General features: G+C 43.5%; 1 protein-coding gene across 5 annotated transcripts in view; it reads right to left on the reverse strand.

The window, feature by feature from the left end:
* Positions 1 to 11355, reverse strand: part of ZFAND6 (zinc finger AN1-type containing 6) — a 57184-nt gene extending 45829 nt beyond the window's left edge. The window contains exon 1 of one of the 5 annotated variants that reach the window (XM_034783948.1): positions 11242 to 11355. The gene's annotated coding sequence lies outside the window, so the exon portion shown is untranslated. Of the gene's footprint in view, positions 1 to 227; positions 318 to 5635; positions 5661 to 10425; positions 10539 to 11241 lie in introns of those variants that run through there. The other 4 variants (XM_034783945.1, XM_034783950.1, XM_034783949.1 and 1 more) reach the window with 4 other exon arrangements.
* Positions 11356 to 18931: the final 7576 nt, after the last annotated feature.

An 18931-nucleotide genomic window follows, 5' to 3' on the forward strand; every position in this document is an offset into this window, starting at 1 on the left:
TTAAACTAGCAATAAATGATAAAAGAAACTCAATCAAGTTTGCATCTCTCAACAGCTTATTTCCTGCCCAAAGAGCCCTTTTGTTCTGCTTCCCCGCATACATTTTAATATTCTGCCAGCACTGGAAAACAAAACAATCACAAAATTTGGCCCACACATAAGCATAAGTGCCTTAGAGGGTAAAATGAAGAAATACAACAAGATTAGAACAAACAAAAAAATCCTACCAAGAAAATCTGCACAATTTTCTGTTTGCTTCACCCCAGATTAACTTCACTGGAAGCTGTACTCCTGAGCAACCTAACCTGAACAGAAAGCCCCACCTTCTTTAGTTCTAGTGGCTGAAATGGAAAAAACTCCACCCTTTCACTAAAACTGGTATCTCTGATTGGTAAAACTTAATATCCATTATTTAAAGAACTTTTCCTTGCTAGCATGTTAGGTTAATCTGGTTAAAACACCCAGGACAAGCTGGTTTCTTAAAGAAACAGCACACAAGCCTTTAGTTGTGCCAACCTAAGGCATTTTATTACATTATTTTTGACTAGCTGGATACCAATTAACATTACATAAAACTGAACAATACGAGTCTAGACTTTGCTACTACGGATCTTAAACATAACACTCAAAACCATATGGATTAATAGGGTTTTATCTAGAAACATAAAGGTGATGTTAAAGTATACATACTTGTGACAAATCTAGATGTACTGTAAAACTTCATGAAGTGAAATGGAAAGAATTCTATCTATATAAAGCTTAACTGCTGCTTGCTTTTTAATATAGGATAATTCAAGCTTCAGGAACAAATTCACTATTTAAAAATCACATAATAACTAACTGAAAAATTAAGTACACTATACGTAACTTTCAAGGTACGATTTAGTAGTCTAAACTTGAAAATATGAATAGTCAGTCACTTGTTTCAACCTGCTTTCTTCTGCTAATTTAAGACATGACTCAGCAAAAGTGGCTTTCACGCTATGGAAAACAACATCTGGATCCTACCAGGGTCTAGGTATGTTCCTGAGTCAGCGACAGTCAGTGTTTTTTATTTTTTGCTGATTCAATCTTTGTTTAACACTATTTTAAAGCTATTTTTTAAAAAGAATTTTAATAATTAGATCTGATAATTAGCTTATGACTAAATATTCCATTCAGCTGATCTTTACACTTCATAACTGAATAATACAAAATGCTGTCAGTTTGCATTAACAAGATCTTAGGCATCATTGGGGGGAAAAAAAAAAAATCTGAACAGCTCCCGCCCCACCTGCCAGAAAAGTCTACCTAACTGACAAGCCTGACATTCAGGGGGAAAAGTTACACAGAATAAAGAGGCATCTCGCATCAGGTCTCACAAATGCACAGATCACTTCAGGAAGACCCCTCCCTGACTCAACCCAGAAAATGCTGTATTCTGGAGACTGACAGATGAACAGGACACCTCCCCACTTTTAGTGCCGCCACAGTTTACCCAGTTAGTGTTGTATTACATGCAAGATTTTCATGGGTTTAATATTTCATCCATTTCAAACTCTACCCAGGATGGTACAAGCTGTGAATTATCTGCACATTTGTACTTTGTCGGGTTTTGGGGGGGGGGGGGTGTGTGCCAAGGTGGTTGTTGTTTTTTTTAATAAAAGGGAAAAGTTAGAGGGAGAGAGAGGAGGAGGAGGAGGAGGAAACAAGGATCTCCAGGGAGAACAGCCAATTCCCAGCCCTCTGGTTCTCACCCCTCTTTCCTCAAGACTCCATTGCAGCAGCTTTCCTTCTGAAATAATTAAGGTCTAGGCTATATTGCAAAATGGATGCCAGTGTCAACAGTGTTGAGGGATAACTGTTTTATATAGGGTCTCCAAGATTGTATTTGTAGAGCAATTGGCCCTTCTAAACTATTTTGCTATTATAGATGAAAAGTCCAAGAAATTTTAGTCACAGCAAAATACTACGTTATTACCCACATTTGAGGGGAATATTTACAGCAAAATACTAGGCTGAATTTTAACGCATGCACCACTTTCTAAAAAGAGCTTTTTTAAAAAATAAAAAAAGGGGGGGCTAACTTTAAGAAAGCTCTACAGCTGCACAATGTATTATAGTGCCTAATATACTAACTGAAAAAGTCAATTCAGAGGCCTAATCCCAAGATGCTTTGTGAGGATTCTGTACTTTGAATGCACAGAACATTAAGAATAAAGTTACTCAGATCCTATTCATATAGTTTCACAGCTGTATTGCAAAAGACAGCATTAAATCATAGAAGTGCCATGCAATCTAAGCAATGGATGGCAAGAACATAGTTTAGGCAAATAAAGCAACTTGAGTAAGACTTGTAAAGGGTCACAATGATACCTAGGACAAACTTCTAACTTTCAATTTGGAGTTCATGAAGTTGCAGTTCTGTGAGAACTATAGATACAGTCACAAAACCTTACCATCAAAACCACCCTACTCTGGAAAGGCAACATCTTCTGCCCTAAAAACAAGTTTTGTTGCTTACATATACAACCTTATATTGTCTTTACATAGTATCTTTCTTCCTGAAGAATCCCAGAAACCCCATACCTATCCATCACCACAGAAATGCAGCCACCATCAGGTGATCTACAACATCCAAACAAATAGCACACTGCATAGTATTGAAAGGGGAGAAAATTTTGTCCAAGGATACCCTATTTTTACTAACTGGGCAGGGAATAGTTTGCTGCCCTTGAGAAGTAACCAGACACCCCCCCACCCCCAAATCCGAGAACTGGGGTAAAGATACAACTGGCCTGGATTCTTATTTATTACATATCAAAGTTCATGTGTGGATACAGCTGAATTTAGGGTTTAGAAATCCAGGTTGGAATTTTGTTGCTCAAATCCCTGTCCAGCCTCAAAGAAAACCACAATCAGGACTGTTGAAAATGAGCATGAAGGACACTAATTTTATAGGTTTAATTTCTGCACACATCCTATATTTTTCTGGATCAGAGTCTGGAGAAATTCACTTTATATCAAACTCAGAAGGGAAGTTAAGCCTCTGCTGCTCTTATAACATCTGCAGAGTGAAACTGATGTGATCATCGTAGTTGCAATCTGCTACTTAATTAAGGAAGCTCTGAGCATGAGCAGCCTTGAAGACAAATTCAAATTTTAGCTGCTACTGTAACTTGCGCTGGAGACAAGAGTAAGAAAAGAAGGTGCCTTAGTCTCACTTGATTATTTTAATTGTAGAAAACCCAGAAGTCTATTTCTGCTGCAATATTAAGATACATAAAAGATACATAGTGAGACTAGATAGCTCAGGAAAAGAAGAACTGAGCCTGTTACATTTAAGTCTCCAGTTCAAACAGAACAGAATGGTAATGATCAAATGCTTTCATCTGATGGCTGTTCAGTGATCTATGTAAAAACATGTCAATCTCAGTCTATGTCCCTATGGGCATGTGTGAATCACAAAAGCCTGCCAAAAATTGGTGCCATTTGTGAAGCAGTCTTAGGAAACACATAACACTTACCTCTAGGTTTCTACAGGTTAATAAATGGCAAAGCAACATAGGGAACTACATCTTTCATGTGCTGTACCTGCACTGTGGAAAAAGGTCTTCAGCCTCCAGGGCTGTCAATATGCCAGTACTATTATGGGGTTCATTCTTGGGTATGTTTTTTTTAAAGAAATGCAGCTCTAATTTTTAACCTGCTTTCCACCGTTATCTGCCTTTTAATTTTAAGTTATGGTACTAGTTATTTAGCTTGCAAATTCTTTCCCACCCCGGGCAAATTTCAAAATTTATGAATATTTACACAAACAGTAATTATGCTTTTGAAGTTGCTATATACAAAAACTTTACTATTCTTAATTTTGAAAATAGTATACCTATTGATCACCAGATTATCTCTGAATACTTTAAATTATTCTATAAAAATAGCCATTCTCTCAACAGATGACTTACATGTACACTAGTGCCATGACTACATGAACATCCAAATCATTGTTTCAAAAGTATATTCCAAACACTATTCTGTTCACTTTCTTATACCATGGTGATGGGCATGGTATCTGGGCATCATCCTCAAAAGAGAGAGTGATTTACATCACTGATGTATTCTATGTATATCAGCTCCTCCCTGAGTTAGTTGCATGAGATTGCATTTTGCAGATATGCTAGTAGGTTATGAGTAGCTGTGTGGAAAGATCAAAGAATGGAGATTTGCATTTTCAGCTGAAAGTTTTGAAGTTAGTGTTCATCCTTTGATCCTGTGGGTGTGAATTCCACCACCAAGAACAAACTCTCCCCTGTGCAGATGAGCTTCTCCTTAGTGACATACAATTCCATTATTCAAAAGGAGCAAAACTGTCAAAGGCAGTCAAGCGCCTGGATGGTTAAGCAGTATTTCACCTATTCTAGGGTAAAACCAGAGGATTAGGACCAAGACCTTGAATCTGACTATTTGTTCAACAGGAAGCCGGCAGAATGAGCAGTGTACAGATGTGCTCTTGGTAACCTCACAGTCTTTCTAGTAAAAAGCAACAAAGAGTTCTGTGGCACCTTATAGACTAGCAGACGTATTGGAGCATAAGCTTTCGTGGGTGAATACCCACTTCGTCAGACCCATGAGGACTCTGTCGCTTTTTACAGATCCAGACTAACATGGCTACCCCTCTGAGTCTTTCTAGTGCTTTTCTTGATGCTTTCAATCCAAGGGTACGTCCAGACTACCTGCCGTATCAGTGGGTAGCGATCAATCTCCGAATGCGCTCCCCGTTGACTCCGTTACCGCCGCTCGCTCCGGCGGAGTTCCGGAGTCGACGGGGGAGCCGCGGCCGTCGATCCTGCGCCGTGAGGAAGGGAGGTAAGTCGGAATAAGATAAGTCAACTTCAGCTATGGTATTCCCGTAGCTAAAGTTGCGTATCTTACATCGACACCCACCCCTAGTGTAGACCAGGCCCAAGATATATTGCACTGCTACAATCAAGTCTGGAAATAACAAAAGTGCATATGACCAAGGCCAGGCCTTAGATGCCTGGCTAGCCATAGAAGGTCAAATGTGTTTTTGTGACTGATGCTATAGGAAAGTCTAACAAAATATCCTGAAGGACCCTATACATTAGATACCCTAAAGTCTCCACTAGTCCAAAATTGTCAGCGTGGCAGAAAGCACCTCACAGTGCTTCCTTCTGCCTAGAAGCAGGGCCGGCTCCAGGGTTTTGGCCACCCCAAGCAGCCAAAAAAAAAAAAGCTGCGATTGCGATCTGCGGCGGCAATTCGGCGTGAGGTCCTTCGCTCCGAGCAGGAGCGAGGGACCATCCATCGAATTGCTGCCGAACAGCTGGACGTGCCGCCCCTCTCCAAAGGGGCCGCCCCAAGCACCTGCTTGGTAAGCTGGTGCCTGGAGCCGGCCCTGCCTAGAAGCATAAAACAGGACAGAGTAGCTTCAGCCAGTTTTTCACCCAGATGCTGGGATACCTGGGTGACAGAGTTTTCATGAAGAATAAACAGTTGAGTATTGTCTACATCTTTCTGACAATTGTAGCTTCAAGAAGTCTCAATCACTCCCAAAGGTTATGATATTCAATAAGACCAGGAAAGAGTAGTGTCTATTATAGAACTATACAGGTGAAAGCTCTGGTGGTAGACATCATACCTTTTGGCTACAGCCCCTGTGGAAGGATCCAGACCATTCCCTTGACATTAGCCATCTCGCTCAGATGGGACAGCAGCATCCTACAGTATGGTTGAGCATGCTGAATTCAATGGCCTAAGAATATGTATATATCAATATTTGCCCTTTTCGCTAAACTGAAATAAGCATGTCCAGTAAGGCTATATAGAACAAGCCAAAAATTTGTTCAACATCTGATTCAGAATGGCTACTCAAGATCCAGGTGTATATAACTTTATACCAATTAGCTGCCAAGTGTATTTACGGTTCTTTAAAGAGAAGTGATTAATATAGTTGCTACAAAAAAGCACACATTTTCACAGGAACAGGAGGTACCCTAATCAGTAACCATAGTAACTTCTCAGCAGCTTGTGTTAATATTTCTGTCATCTACTGATAACTTTAAAAAGAGAGTGGTAAGTTATTTGTATGGGGTTTTGTGTAGACAGTTTGAGTTTAAGGTAGTCAGATGTTGACTTTATAACTACTGTAAGTTCTTATATTTTCAAACAGACACCACTTGAGTTATAAGAGCAAAACAATATGACAAACCAGAAGCCACTTTCCATATGTATAATATACCAAATGAATTGCTTATGAAGACAAAAATAATAATACAAAGGGACCTGAAGACATAAATACATGCAGGAAATAGTTTGGGTTTACGCTTAAAAAAAAAGGAGTAAGGAAAGTTGGAGAAAAAAAAAAAAAATCACAACTATTCAGTAGTGACACCTGAAAAGAAGTCACATCAAAAGTGATAGCAGGGCAGTAGTAAATATCAAATCAGATATAAGCTTGCAGTGATATACACCTCTACCTCGATATAATGCTGTCCTTGGGAGCCAAAATATCTTACTGCGTTATAGGTGAAACCGCGTTATATTGAACTTGCTTTTATCCACCGGAGTGCGCAGTCTCCCCCTCCCCCCGGAGCACTGCTTTACTGTGTTATATCCAAATTTGTGTTATATCGGATCGCGTTATATTGAGGTAGCGGTGTATAGCAAAAAACCCCAAAACACTATACACACACCACACAATGACACTTTGGGCAGAACAAAAAGGCAGATCAGGGGTTCTCAAACTGTGGGTTGGGCCCCGAAAGTGGGCCGCCACCCCGTTTTAACGGGGTTGCCAGGGCTGGTTTAAGACTTACTGGGGTCCAGGGCTGAAGCTGAATCCTGAGGCCCACTGCCAGGGGCCGAAGCCTGAGGGCTTCGGCCCTGGCTGGCAGGGCTCAGGTTACAGGGCCCCCTGCCTGGGACGGAAGCCCTGGGATTTCAACTTTGGCCCCCTGCCAGGGGCAGCAGGCTCTGGCCCCACACGCCCCTCCGCCCGGGGTGGCAGGCCTCGGGCGGGCTCAGGCTTCGTTCCCCCTAGGATCATGTAGTAATTTTTGTTGTCAGAAGGGAGTCGCAGTGCAATGAAGTTTGAGAACCCCTGGACTAGATAGAAGGGGACCGTCTCCTTCTATATGACACATTGGAGACTATTTCTAGTGCAAAGTACATTTCTATGTACCTCAATACCAGAAAGATATCAATAGATTAGACAGAATTCAAAGAGCCGTGATAAAAAAGTTATCAAGGAGCCTGGAGGAAACGGTTAAATAAATTAAAGAAAGTTTAGGACTAGATACATATAACTCTGCTGATCATCTAAGGGAATGAGAGTATGATTAACCATCTACAATTCAAAGAGTGTAAACACACCAAGAAAGGAATTATTTAAGGTGGAACCAAAAGGATATAACAAGGAATAATTAGATGAAATGGAGAGGACTAAATTTCAGTTTTAAAGGTCATGGCTACAAAGTTAGGGATATATACTACCCTCAATACACTAATGTTAATAAAAGTTTGACACAATAATTGAGAGTAGATTATATATCCTTCAGCAGAATGGAAAAACCCCACCAGCCAATTTCTCTGCCCACTCCCCCCAGGCCTTTTGGGCACAGATTTCAGTCACAGAACAAGTGCAGACAAAGAGTCAGGGAAAGGACCACAGTGCAACTGTGCAAGACACATCTAGTAGTACATGTTCATAAACCCTGAGAAAAACAGATGCAGCTGCTTCTGCCACCACCACTCCTGGCGAGTATCTGCCACTACATAAATACATTTGCTGCATGCTTCTGTAAAAACCATCCTGGCCACTATGGACGTAGAAGCCCTCTACACCAATATTCCACACAAAGATGGACTACAAGCTATCAGGAACAGTATCCCTGATAATGTCACAGCTAACCTGGTGGCTGAACTTTGTGATTTTGTCCTCACCCACAACTATTTCACATTTGGGGACAATATATACCTTCAAGTCAGCGGCACTGCTATGGGTACCCGCATGGCCCCACAATATGCCAACATTTTTATGGCTGACTTAGAACAACGCTTCCTTAGCTCTCGTCCCCTAACGCCCCTACTCTACTTGCGCTACATTGATGACATCTTCATCATCTGGACCCATGGAAAAGAAGCCCTTGAGGAATTTCACCATGATTTCAATAATTTCCATCCCACCATCAACCTCAGCCTAGATCAATCCACACAAGCGGTCCATTTCCTGGACACTACTGTGCTAATAAGCGATGGTCACATCAATACCACCCTATACCGGAAACCTACTGACCGCTACACTTACCTACATGCCTCCAGCTTCCATCCAGGACACACCACACGATCCATTGTCTACAGCCAAGCTCTAAGATATAACCGCATTTGCTCCAATCCCTCGGATAGAGACAAGCACCTACAAGATCTCTATCAAGCATTCTTAAAACTACAATACCCACCTGCTGAAGTGAAAAAACAGATTGACAGAGCCAGACGAGTACCCAGAAGTCACCTCCTACAAGACAGGCCCAACAAAGAAAATAACAGAACACCACTAGCTGTCACCTTCAGCCCCCAACTAAAACCTCTCCAGCGCATCATCAGAGATCTACAACCTATCCTGAAAGATGATCCTTTACTCTCACAGATCTTGGGAGACAGACCTGTCCTCGCTTACAGACAACCCCCCAACCTAAAGCAAATACTCACCAGCAACCACACATCACTGAACAAAACCACTAACCCAGGAACCTATCCTTGTAACAAACCCCGATGCCAACTCTGTCCACATATCTATTCAAGTGACATCATCATAGGACCTAATCACATCAGCCATACCATCAGGGGCTCGTTCACCTGCACATCTACCAATGTGATATATGCCATCATGTGCCAGCAATGCCCCTCTGCCATGTACATTGGCCAAACCGGACAGTCTCTACGCAAAAGAATTAATGGACACAAATCTGACATCAGGAATCAAAATACTCAAAAACCAGTGGGAGAACACTTTAACCTGTCTGGTCATTCAGTGACAGACCTGCGGGTGGCTATATTACAACAGAAAAACTTCAAAAACAGACTGCAAAGAGAGACTGCAGAGCTAGAATTGATATGCAAACTAGACACAATCAACTCCGGTTTGAATAAGGACTGGGAATGGCTGAGCCATTACAAACGTTGACTCTATCTCCCCTTGTAAGTACTCTCACACTTCTTATCACACTGTCGGTACTCGGCTAGCTTGATTATCACTTCAAAAGTTTTTTTTCTCTTAATTAATTGGCCTCTCAGAGTTGGTAAGACAACTCCCACCTGTTTATGCTCTCTGTATGTGTGTATATATATCTCCTCATTATATGTTCCATTCTATATGCATCCGAAGAAGTGGGCTGTAGTCCACGAAAGCTTATGCTCTAATAAATTTGTTAGTCTCTAAGGTGCCACAAGTACTCCTGTTCTTCTTTTTACAAGTCCTCCTGTTCTTTTTGCGGATACAGACTAACACGGCTGCTACTCTGAACTCTGAAACCTATCACCTCTGAAATTCAGCCTCCCTTGTGTAGAAGCCAACATACCTGCAAACAAGTTGAGTAACAACAAGGGAAGGGGAATTGTCACTGAAGGACACTAGTAGAAATTCTACTCTCATAAGGATGCTCTTGGGCTTTCGCTATTAGTATTGGGCGGGAGAAGAAACAACCCAAAAAAGGGAGAAACCACAGTTAAATACAACACACTGCGTGGAACTCAATTTTGACTCCTTCAACCCTAGGTCCCTGACGGGCTGAGTCCGAGTCCCATGGATCCCCCTCTCCCGGTGCCCCACAAATTACAGGAAGTCCTAGAGGCTGAGCCACACAGCCAGATGCTCCTTCCTGGACGCTCACCTGACTCATCCACACAAACATCCAGGACTGGGGTGGGGGCAACAGCAGCTTCCTTGAGTGAGACTCACTTCCTATGTTTGTGTGTGGGAGGGGTGCGCACCACCTGCCCCGTATCCCCCCTACTCCCCTATGGGGGGCCCCTCCTTAGCCACCCCCTCGCCTCCCTTTACTCTTCCCGGGGTCCTCCTGCTACGGCCCCCCCTCCCTCACCCAACCCCACCCCTCACGGCCCCTCTCCTCACTCCGGGCCCCTCTGCGGACAGGACGCCCCCCCCTCACTCCGAGCCCCCCGCCCCTCTGCGGACAGGGCGCCCCCCCCTCACTCCGGGCCCCCCGCCCCTCTGCGGACAGGGCGCCCCCCCCTCACTCCGGGCCCCCCGCCCCTCTGCGGACAGGGCGCCCCCGGCCGGGGCCGCTGGTCCCCTTACGCTCCAGGCCACGGTGCCTGAGGGGGGGAGCCTGCCCCTCATCACCATGCTGGGGGGCCGCCCCTCCGAGACAGCCGCCCAGCGGGCCCCCGTAGCTTGGCACCCGCCCTTACCTGGCTCCAGGGCCCGCCGAAGCCCCCACTCCGCCCGGCCGCCGCCGCTGGCCCCGCTCGCTAGCTCTTTACTAAACTTTTTTTTTCCTGTTTCGTTGCCCTGAGAGTGACGCGGGCGGGCGCTGATTGGCGGAGCCGGGAGGGAGGGAGGGTGGCACCGGCTCCCGCAACTAATTATTACAGGGGACGGCGGCGACGTGAACCACAGAGCTGGACAGAGAGGGATTTAAAGGGACAGCGCCCCAGTGCGCAGCTGCCGCCTGACCCAGCCGGGGGATGTGGGGCAGAGCAGAGGGGGGTAGGGCAGTAGGTGAGGTAAGGGGGTGGGGGGGGAGAGTGGCAGAGGCTTAGGGGAGGCGAGCGGCAAGTGTGGGTGAGAAGAGGGTGGGGTCGGAGATTGGGAAGGAGAGCGGGGATGTGGAATGGGTGGCGGGGGGTAGGGCTGATGGGTAGGAAGGAAGGAGAAAGGGGAGATGGGGGGAGGAGGGATAAGGAGGAAGAAGAAGGCAAGGGGCAAAGTGCCAAATAGGAAGCAGTTTTGTGGCAACTGTAACATGAATCATAATAACACAAGACAAAAATGTATTGATAGGTCAGGGAAATGTCCCCCTTCCTCCCCCCCGCCCCCATTCCCATGCATTAAATGTTCAGTAACTCCCCAGCCAGGGCACCGATGCTCCCCCCTCTCTATATATATCTGCAGTGCTCTGCCTCCAACAGTGACGATCTAAATGGGGAAAATTAAAAACAAGCGATTCTATTTTAAAATGTGTCAGGGACCTTACATATTGCAGAATCACACATTTTAAAAGCTACCTTCAAAAGCTGCCTTGGTCCAGAATAAGGGATGGAACCACCTTCCAAATAAATTAGAGTTGACAGGTCCGTCTCTGTGGCTTGTGTCATTGTTTGTTACAAGTTTCCTGACGTATTATTTACCTCGGACCAGAGCTTCAAGACCTTTGTGTGGCTTCTTCCCATTCCAGGAATATTTCACAACTAAATCACTGACGCATGCAACCTTATATTCAAACAACTTTGCAGCTGAGCGCTCTATGGAGAGAGAGGAGAATTCCTGTGGCATCCCCTTTAAAGTCAGCCTGATTAAAAGATTTTGCTCATTGAAACCAGCATGATCTGTTAGTATTTTTCCCTTTAATTATTTATTTATTTGACTGCTGCTCCAAAGATTTTACACAATTTCATCTTTTCAGCGCTCCACTCTACCCACTTCTGTATAGGAAGATGTTTGGAGTTTACAGAGAAAACAAGAATGATTCTGGCTTACTAAACTGAGATAAATTTTACTATGTAGTCTTTTTTATTGTTCTATGGACATTAAAAGTATATAGTCATGTCAGTCAGTTAATCAAATACATTCGTGGTCACTTGCTTTTAGTTTAGTTTAGCTACTTTATTTCCCCTATAAAAAGTCAGCTCCAGATTTTGAATATCTTGTAGTTCTGTGCAATATGTCACACCAGTTTTATTTTCCCATGGAGAGCTGAGACAATATACCACATCTTATTTTTATATAGTGATTTTTATATAGCGTCTTCAGTTCACAGTATCACATAACCACACAGAGAGTCAGCTGTAAATTAAAGCATAAAGGAAGGTTTTAAAATGAGATTTAAAGAGCATGAATGACTCAATGGCTTAAAGGCAGATAGGAGAGGTGAAAATTCCAGATAGATGAAACAGCACAAGCAAAAAAACAACCTTAGTGTGGAAAACTGAGGGGAAGAGGTCAAGATTGGAGGTACACACAAGAGAATAGCTGGATGATGAGTCAGAGAAGTTAGGTAAAGTGAGCCTATTGGGAGTTTTTTTGGGGAAAAAGAACAATTTTGAAGTAGATTCAGAAATGGAGGGGAAGCCAGGGAAGGTGATTATGAATAGGACATATTTCCAGTTCTTGGAGGGAAAGTTTAGCCAGGTTGCTGCATTTTAGAATCTCTGAGTTTAGATAATAGGAATTTGGGAACACCATGAAGAGAGGATTGCAACAGGACATAGATCAAGATTTCACAAGAGATAAAATCAAGGTACGGATGGTCCAGTAATAGACTTATAGACAGAGGAGATACAACAAGTGAAAAAGGTTCAGCAAGAAGATGATTTGTGAATGATGATTTCTAGGTTTCTGGCCATGGTATCTGAAACCATGTCTACACTAGAAAGCTTTCTTGGTAAAATGTCTGCTGGCAAGTATCTGCCAAAATAGCTGTAGAGTGCATTCACATTTGTCGGCCTTTGCTAGTGCAGTGCTACCTCACAGTGCCAGGTTGTATTGGCAGAAGATATGTGGTATTGTGGGTTGGCATCACAGTGTCCCCTAAACCACTGTCTGGCACACTACTTTGTGGAGTATCAGGGGGTAGCCGTGTTAGTCTGTATCTACAAAAACAACAAAGAGTCTGGTGGCACCTTAAAGACTAACAGATTTATTTGGGCATAAGCTTTCGTGAGTAAAAACCTCACTTCTTCGGATGCATAGAGTGAAAGCTACAGATGCAGGCATTATATACAGACACATGGAGAGCAGGGAGTTACTTCACAAGTGGCGAACCAGTGTTGACAAGGCCAATTCAATCAGGGTGGATGTAGTCCACTCCCAATAATAGATGAGGAGGTGTCAATTCCAGGAGAGGAAAAGCTGCTTCTGTAGTGAGCCAGCCACTCCCAATCCCTATTCAAGCCCAGATTAATGGTGTTGAATTTGCAAATGAATTTTAGTTCTGCTGTTTCTCTTTGAAGTCTGTTTCTGAAGTTTTTTTGTTCAATGACAGTGACTTTTAAATCTGTGATAGAATGACCAGGGAGATTGAAGTGTTCACTTACTGGCTTTTGTATGTTACCATTCTTGATGTCCGATTTGTGTCCATTTATTCTTTTGCGGAGGGACTGTCCGGTTTGGCCAATGTACATGGCAGAGGGGCATTGCTGGCACACGATGGCATATATGACATTAGTGGATGTGCAGGTGAATGAGCCCCTGATGGTGTGGCTGATGTGGTTGGGTCCTCTGATGCTGTTGCCAGACTAGATATGGGGACAGAGTAGGCAACGAGGTTTGCTACAGGGATAGGTTCCTGGGTTGGTGTTTCTGTGGTGTGGTGTGTAGTTGCTGGTGAGTATTTGCTTCAGGTTGGGGGGTTGTCTGTAAGCAAGGACTGGCCTGCCTCCCAAGGTCTGTGAGAGTGAGGGATCATTTTCCAGGATAGGTTGTAGGTCGTGGATAATGCGCTGGAGAGGTTTTAGCTGGGGGCTGTATGTGATGGCCAGTGGTGTTCTGTTATTGTCCTTGTTGGGCCTGTCCTGTAGTAGGTGATTTCTGGGTACCCGTCTTGCTCTGTCAATCTGTTTCCTCACTTCCCCAGGTGGGTATTGTAGTTTTACGAATGCTTGATAAAGATCTTGTAGGTGTTTGTCTCTGTCTGAGGGGTTGGAGCAAATTCGGTTGTATCTTAGGGCTTGGCTGTAGACAATGGATCGTATGATGTGTCTTGGATGGAAGCTGGAGGCATGTAGGTACGTATAGCGGTCAGTAGGTTTCCGGTATAGGGTGGTGTTTATGTGACCATCACTTATTTGTACTGTAGTGTCCAGGAAGTGGATCTCTTGTGTGGACTGGTCCAGGCTGAGGTTGATGGTGGGGTGGAAATTGTTGAAGTCCAGGTGGAATTCTTCAAGGGCCTCCTTTCCGTGGGTCCATATGATGAAGATGTCATCAATGTAGCGCAAGTAGAGGAGGGGCACTAGGGGACGAGAGCTGAGGAAGCGTTGTTCTAAGTCAGCCATAAAAATGTTGGCATACTGTGGGGCCATGCGGGTACCCATAGCAGTGCCACTGACTTGAAGGTATAAGTTGTCCCCAAATCTGAAGTGGTTGTGGGTGAGGACAAAGTCACAAAGCTCAGCCACCAGGCTTGCTGTGGCCTCATCAGGGATACTGTTGTGGGAAATTTTTGTGGTGTACTGTGGGATACCAGCACAACTTAGGGAACTGGGGGAGTTTGGGTCAAGTTCCCACCATTTCTTCTGTTCCATCCCATAATCTTCTCTCTTTCATACTGTTTTTAAAATTCCCATGTTTCTCTCTGGTCCATCCCATAATCTACTCTCCTCCATGCAGGTTTTCAATCTCTTCACCATCTCGCCATCAGAAATATGGAGGCTGAACAGATTAGTGGAGCTCTTGTGTCTATTTCAGAGACAGGATGACTGATTCTTTATATTTGCAGAACCACCACAGTGTCTGGTCATGCAGCAGGGAAAATGAGAATAGTGAGGAGGATTCGATGATGCAGGCAGCAGTGAATGAAACTGGACAGCTGCTGTAGGTATTCACTGAAACCTGGAATGATGCAGAACTTTCAGGTTTGGAAGGCCACATTCCTGGAGTTGTGTACCAAGTTTGGCCCCAACCATTCAGTGCATACACACCAAAATGAGAACTGCTTTGACAGTGGAGAAATGTGTGAGTTAAGGACAGTAATACTGATAGCGGAGCCAGAAACACGAGACAAAGACTCATGGACTTTCCTCCTTGAAGCATTCAGACTCAGGAAGTTATCATGTAGCTAGGAACTGACAGAGCCAAGACAGGCAGCTAAATGGAAAATAGAGAAAGAATAGAAGATGCATAGTTGTGTGTCATCTTCATAGATAGTGCCTGCATTTGAAGCTAGTAGTGAATTGTCCTCAAGGGAGAAATTATATGGAGAAGAGGCCCAAGGAGAGCGTCTTACAGTAACGGAGGAGATAAAAGCTAGGTGTAAATCTTGGTCCACTACAAAGGGAGAGATGTGATTAAAGAAGGAAGATTGAAAGCAAGAGAGGAAACCCCAGTTTTCTCACTGGAGGAACTAAAGAAGGATAAGCGCCATCAGTAGTATAAAAAACTGCCCTGAAGTCAAGTAGGATGAGAAAAGAGAGGAATCCGTGATCAGAGGAAAGAATAAACTGTTAAACACTGAGAGAAGGGCCCTCTACTCTCAATACTGAGAAAGGGTCAGAAATCAGTTAGTGAAGATGCAAAAGGTCAAAGGCTCAACTGAAACAGCTGGTGGAAAGAGAAATCTATTTTCTCTAAAACATTGCTGAGGAGGAGCAAGAGACAGAAGATGAGATGGTAAATATCAAGTGAGGGGTTTTTTTTTTGTTTTTTTTTTGTTTTATTATTTTTTCCTAAGAGTGAGGTAAAGTAGCAAGTTTGGTTTTCAAAAGGAAGAGCATAGCATGCTCCTCCACGAGCTCGGTGGAGAAAACAAAAGCGGGAGAAGTGTTGAGGACGTGGTAAGGATTTAGTCACAGTCTGGATTTTAGAACAAGCAGTGAGGGAACCAATACCATTAGTGAATTAGGACTAGGAGTCATGATCTTGTGTGGCACTAAGCACCTGCTGCCGGGTGATGAGTGCCCTTGTCTCCCATTAACTTCAATGGAAATAAAAAGCCACAACACCTGGCAGGAGTTGAGAACCTAGCAGGATCTGGCCCTAACGGGCCAACTGCTGCTTATTTTCCAGAGTTGAGCTGGTTACAAAAACAATAGCCCATTGGCATGGTTAAAGCATGATTTGCTCTTGCAGTATTAACATGTATTGACTGAAATCCCAAACTTTTGAAGAGCTGAAGCACTATTTGGGAACACAGTTAAAATACAGTGCTGTCGCATCTATCCTGCACGACACAACTGTATTTCAGTGTTGTCAGAAGACTACTGTATTGTAACTTTCCTGAACATGGGAAGAGTTAACATGTAGATGAGACTTTACACTGCACACTTTAACTGATTTTGCAACTAGGTTGTGATACAATTGATTCCCCTCATGGTTTGTGTCTACGTACTCACAAAATATTAATCCATGATTCCTAACTGTGTGGATCTACTGTATTTTGAACCTGTTCATTATCTGGGCTGTAACACAATTAGGCTGCAACTGGGTTGCAACGTGTTTCTTCTGATCAGCATACGGAACCATACAACTATGATTGTGTACAGTAGTTGGGTTAACCAGTTCTTTTACTTTCCAACTCTGCATGGGAAGCTATCCCAAAATGGATTGCATTATATCATGAATATCTAAAATCCTGTGCCCACTGCCGCTAGTAGCTGAGGCATTATGGGATACTTGCACAAATTTTCCCAGGATGCACGAACACACTGTGCAGCATGGTAGCCGTGGACTGGCCAACAAAATTGGCACAAAAATATACCAGGATAAATAATGCTATGTGGACACATAGAAACATGTGAGATGAGCATGTTGGAGTCTTGTTGCTTAAACATGGCTTTTTCAATAGGGTAGATGGAGACTTTTCTAGATTTCTTTCCCTCTTCCCCTAATGCCCCTTTCCTGGGCATCATCAGCTGGTAGCTTTCTGTCTAGATTCCCTGAATCACTGCTGTATGACTTTCTTGTCACGCTCTTCTTTCCTTGTCATTCACTCGTTCCAACTGAGAGATCTTTCTGTTTTGCTTTTCTGTTACACTCATTTGCAGTCCCAGCCTGTTGCATGCTATCATCTTCCTAGTTTGCCTCTTTCATTTCTGCTCTTTTCTTTTCTCCAAACAGTTTTCATTTTAAAACTATTATGAGCCAGAAAGGGAGACTTTTATGTCATATGAATATAAAGCATTGATTGTTTTCCTCAAAGTGCTAGCATGTTTGTTTGTTTAGCTTATGTCACATATAGACAATCAGCTCCTTACTAAATCTGGTAAGCATAAAGAGGTCTCTGGACCTGCCTCATGTAGCCATATAATGCTACCACGAAATGGAGTAATCATCTACCATACATAACATGGTGTATTCCAGTGTTTTCTCAACCTTTTTGATACCAGGAACCAATTTGCTGCCTTCCTAAACTGTGTCAGAGAGATCTCAGGGACCAGTGCCAGTCCACAGACTGGTCGTTGAGAAACACTGGTCTATTCAATACTGCGATCAGAATGTGCAGTCATGTCATTGTCTATTCAGTGCTTGCCATCTCTACTTGCTGTATATAACAGGTTGGACAGGCTCTGAGATTGCAGCTCAGCAGGACACAAGAGCAATAGGGATGGTTGGAGCTTGGTTAACATTGGGATAGTTATTGTTACACATAATTTCACTTTAGTAGTCATGGCATTTTGCCTCAAGTTTGTTAACAAAAAGGCTCAACCCACTAAGGGTTGGCCTTGATGAAAATTCCTGCTCACTTATCTAGGTCCTTATCTGGCCCCCATCATGGTAATATCTGAGCATCTCAAAATCTCTAATGTATTTATCCTCCCTCAACCCTGTGAGCCAGGGTACTGTTATTATGCCCATTTTACAGATGGGGAAATGAAGCACAAAGGCACTACATGACTTGCCCAAGGGTACACAGGAAATCTGTGTCCCTCATTTGTTCTGTGACTGTCCCTCTAACCTTGCTGTTTCAAAAATGCTATTTGTCAATGGCAGAAGAGTTTGCTGCAGCTACCGAGGGAATATCTTGTGTCAGAATCTCCAGCTTCATGATGAAACTGGGTTATTAGGCAGGCGAAAACATCCCTCTGATTGCTCACAAAATAAACTATTTGTTCTTCAAAAATCTCCAGGCGGTTATCTACTTTTTGTGAATTATACTGCCTGAATTCCTCCCCATAAGAAAATATTGAGGGTTGAAATGACTTGAAATAAAATAATAAAAAGTTTTACAGCAAAATAGATCTGATCAGTGTCTCCATAAGCAATCCAATTAATCTGCACTATGAACAATTTATCAGGTTTTGCGGGGCGGAAGACTGGGGGGTAAAGTGAATTACTAGAGAAAAATCATAAAACAGAACGTATCTATGGGTCCGTGGATATTTATAATGCCTTTGAGACCTTCTGAGTGCTCATTAGTAAGTCTGGAGGTAAGCCTTTTCATATACCCAGATGATGGTGTATTTTTTCCCATCAATTGCCATCTATTTTTCCGCATCCCTTCTGTTTTGGGTTTTCTTATACATACCTTAAGTGTATAGTTGATCTGACAGAGGGGAATGCTGCCCTGACTGTCTGGCTCAGAAAAGAAATTCATGGATTTTGAAAATTAATACCAATATGTGGATGTGAATAGCACTTTTCACCCAACGATCTCAAAGGCTTACAACCATTCATTAACTCTACCACCAACACGGACCTGTGTGCTATAGCCACAATGCAAGAGGCACAGAATCTGGCCCTATCACCCCTAAGGGAACTGCTGGTGGATAATAGATCTTACAGCACCCTCCCTGCAGTCTCCAGTGCAGAAGGCAGAGGGTGGGGAAAGCAGAGGGAGGATAGGGATGAGGATGGCTTATTCTCTGCTGGTGGCCAGTCACCTGGGGACCATTGCCAGCTGGTGAGAATAGCTCCCAGGCTACTCTAACCTGTGCTAGGGCCATGGCTGGGCAGAGAATCAGGGAACTATAAGTGGCTCCCTGAGCACCTTCGTACCAATCCTGTTCCTGCTACACCTTGTATACAACGGAGAAAAAGGCC

The sequence above is a fragment of the Trachemys scripta genome, chromosome 10, assembly GCF_013100865.1.
Source record: "Trachemys scripta elegans isolate TJP31775 chromosome 10, CAS_Tse_1.0, whole genome shotgun sequence".
NCBI lineage: Eukaryota > Metazoa > Chordata > Testudines > Emydidae > Trachemys > Trachemys scripta.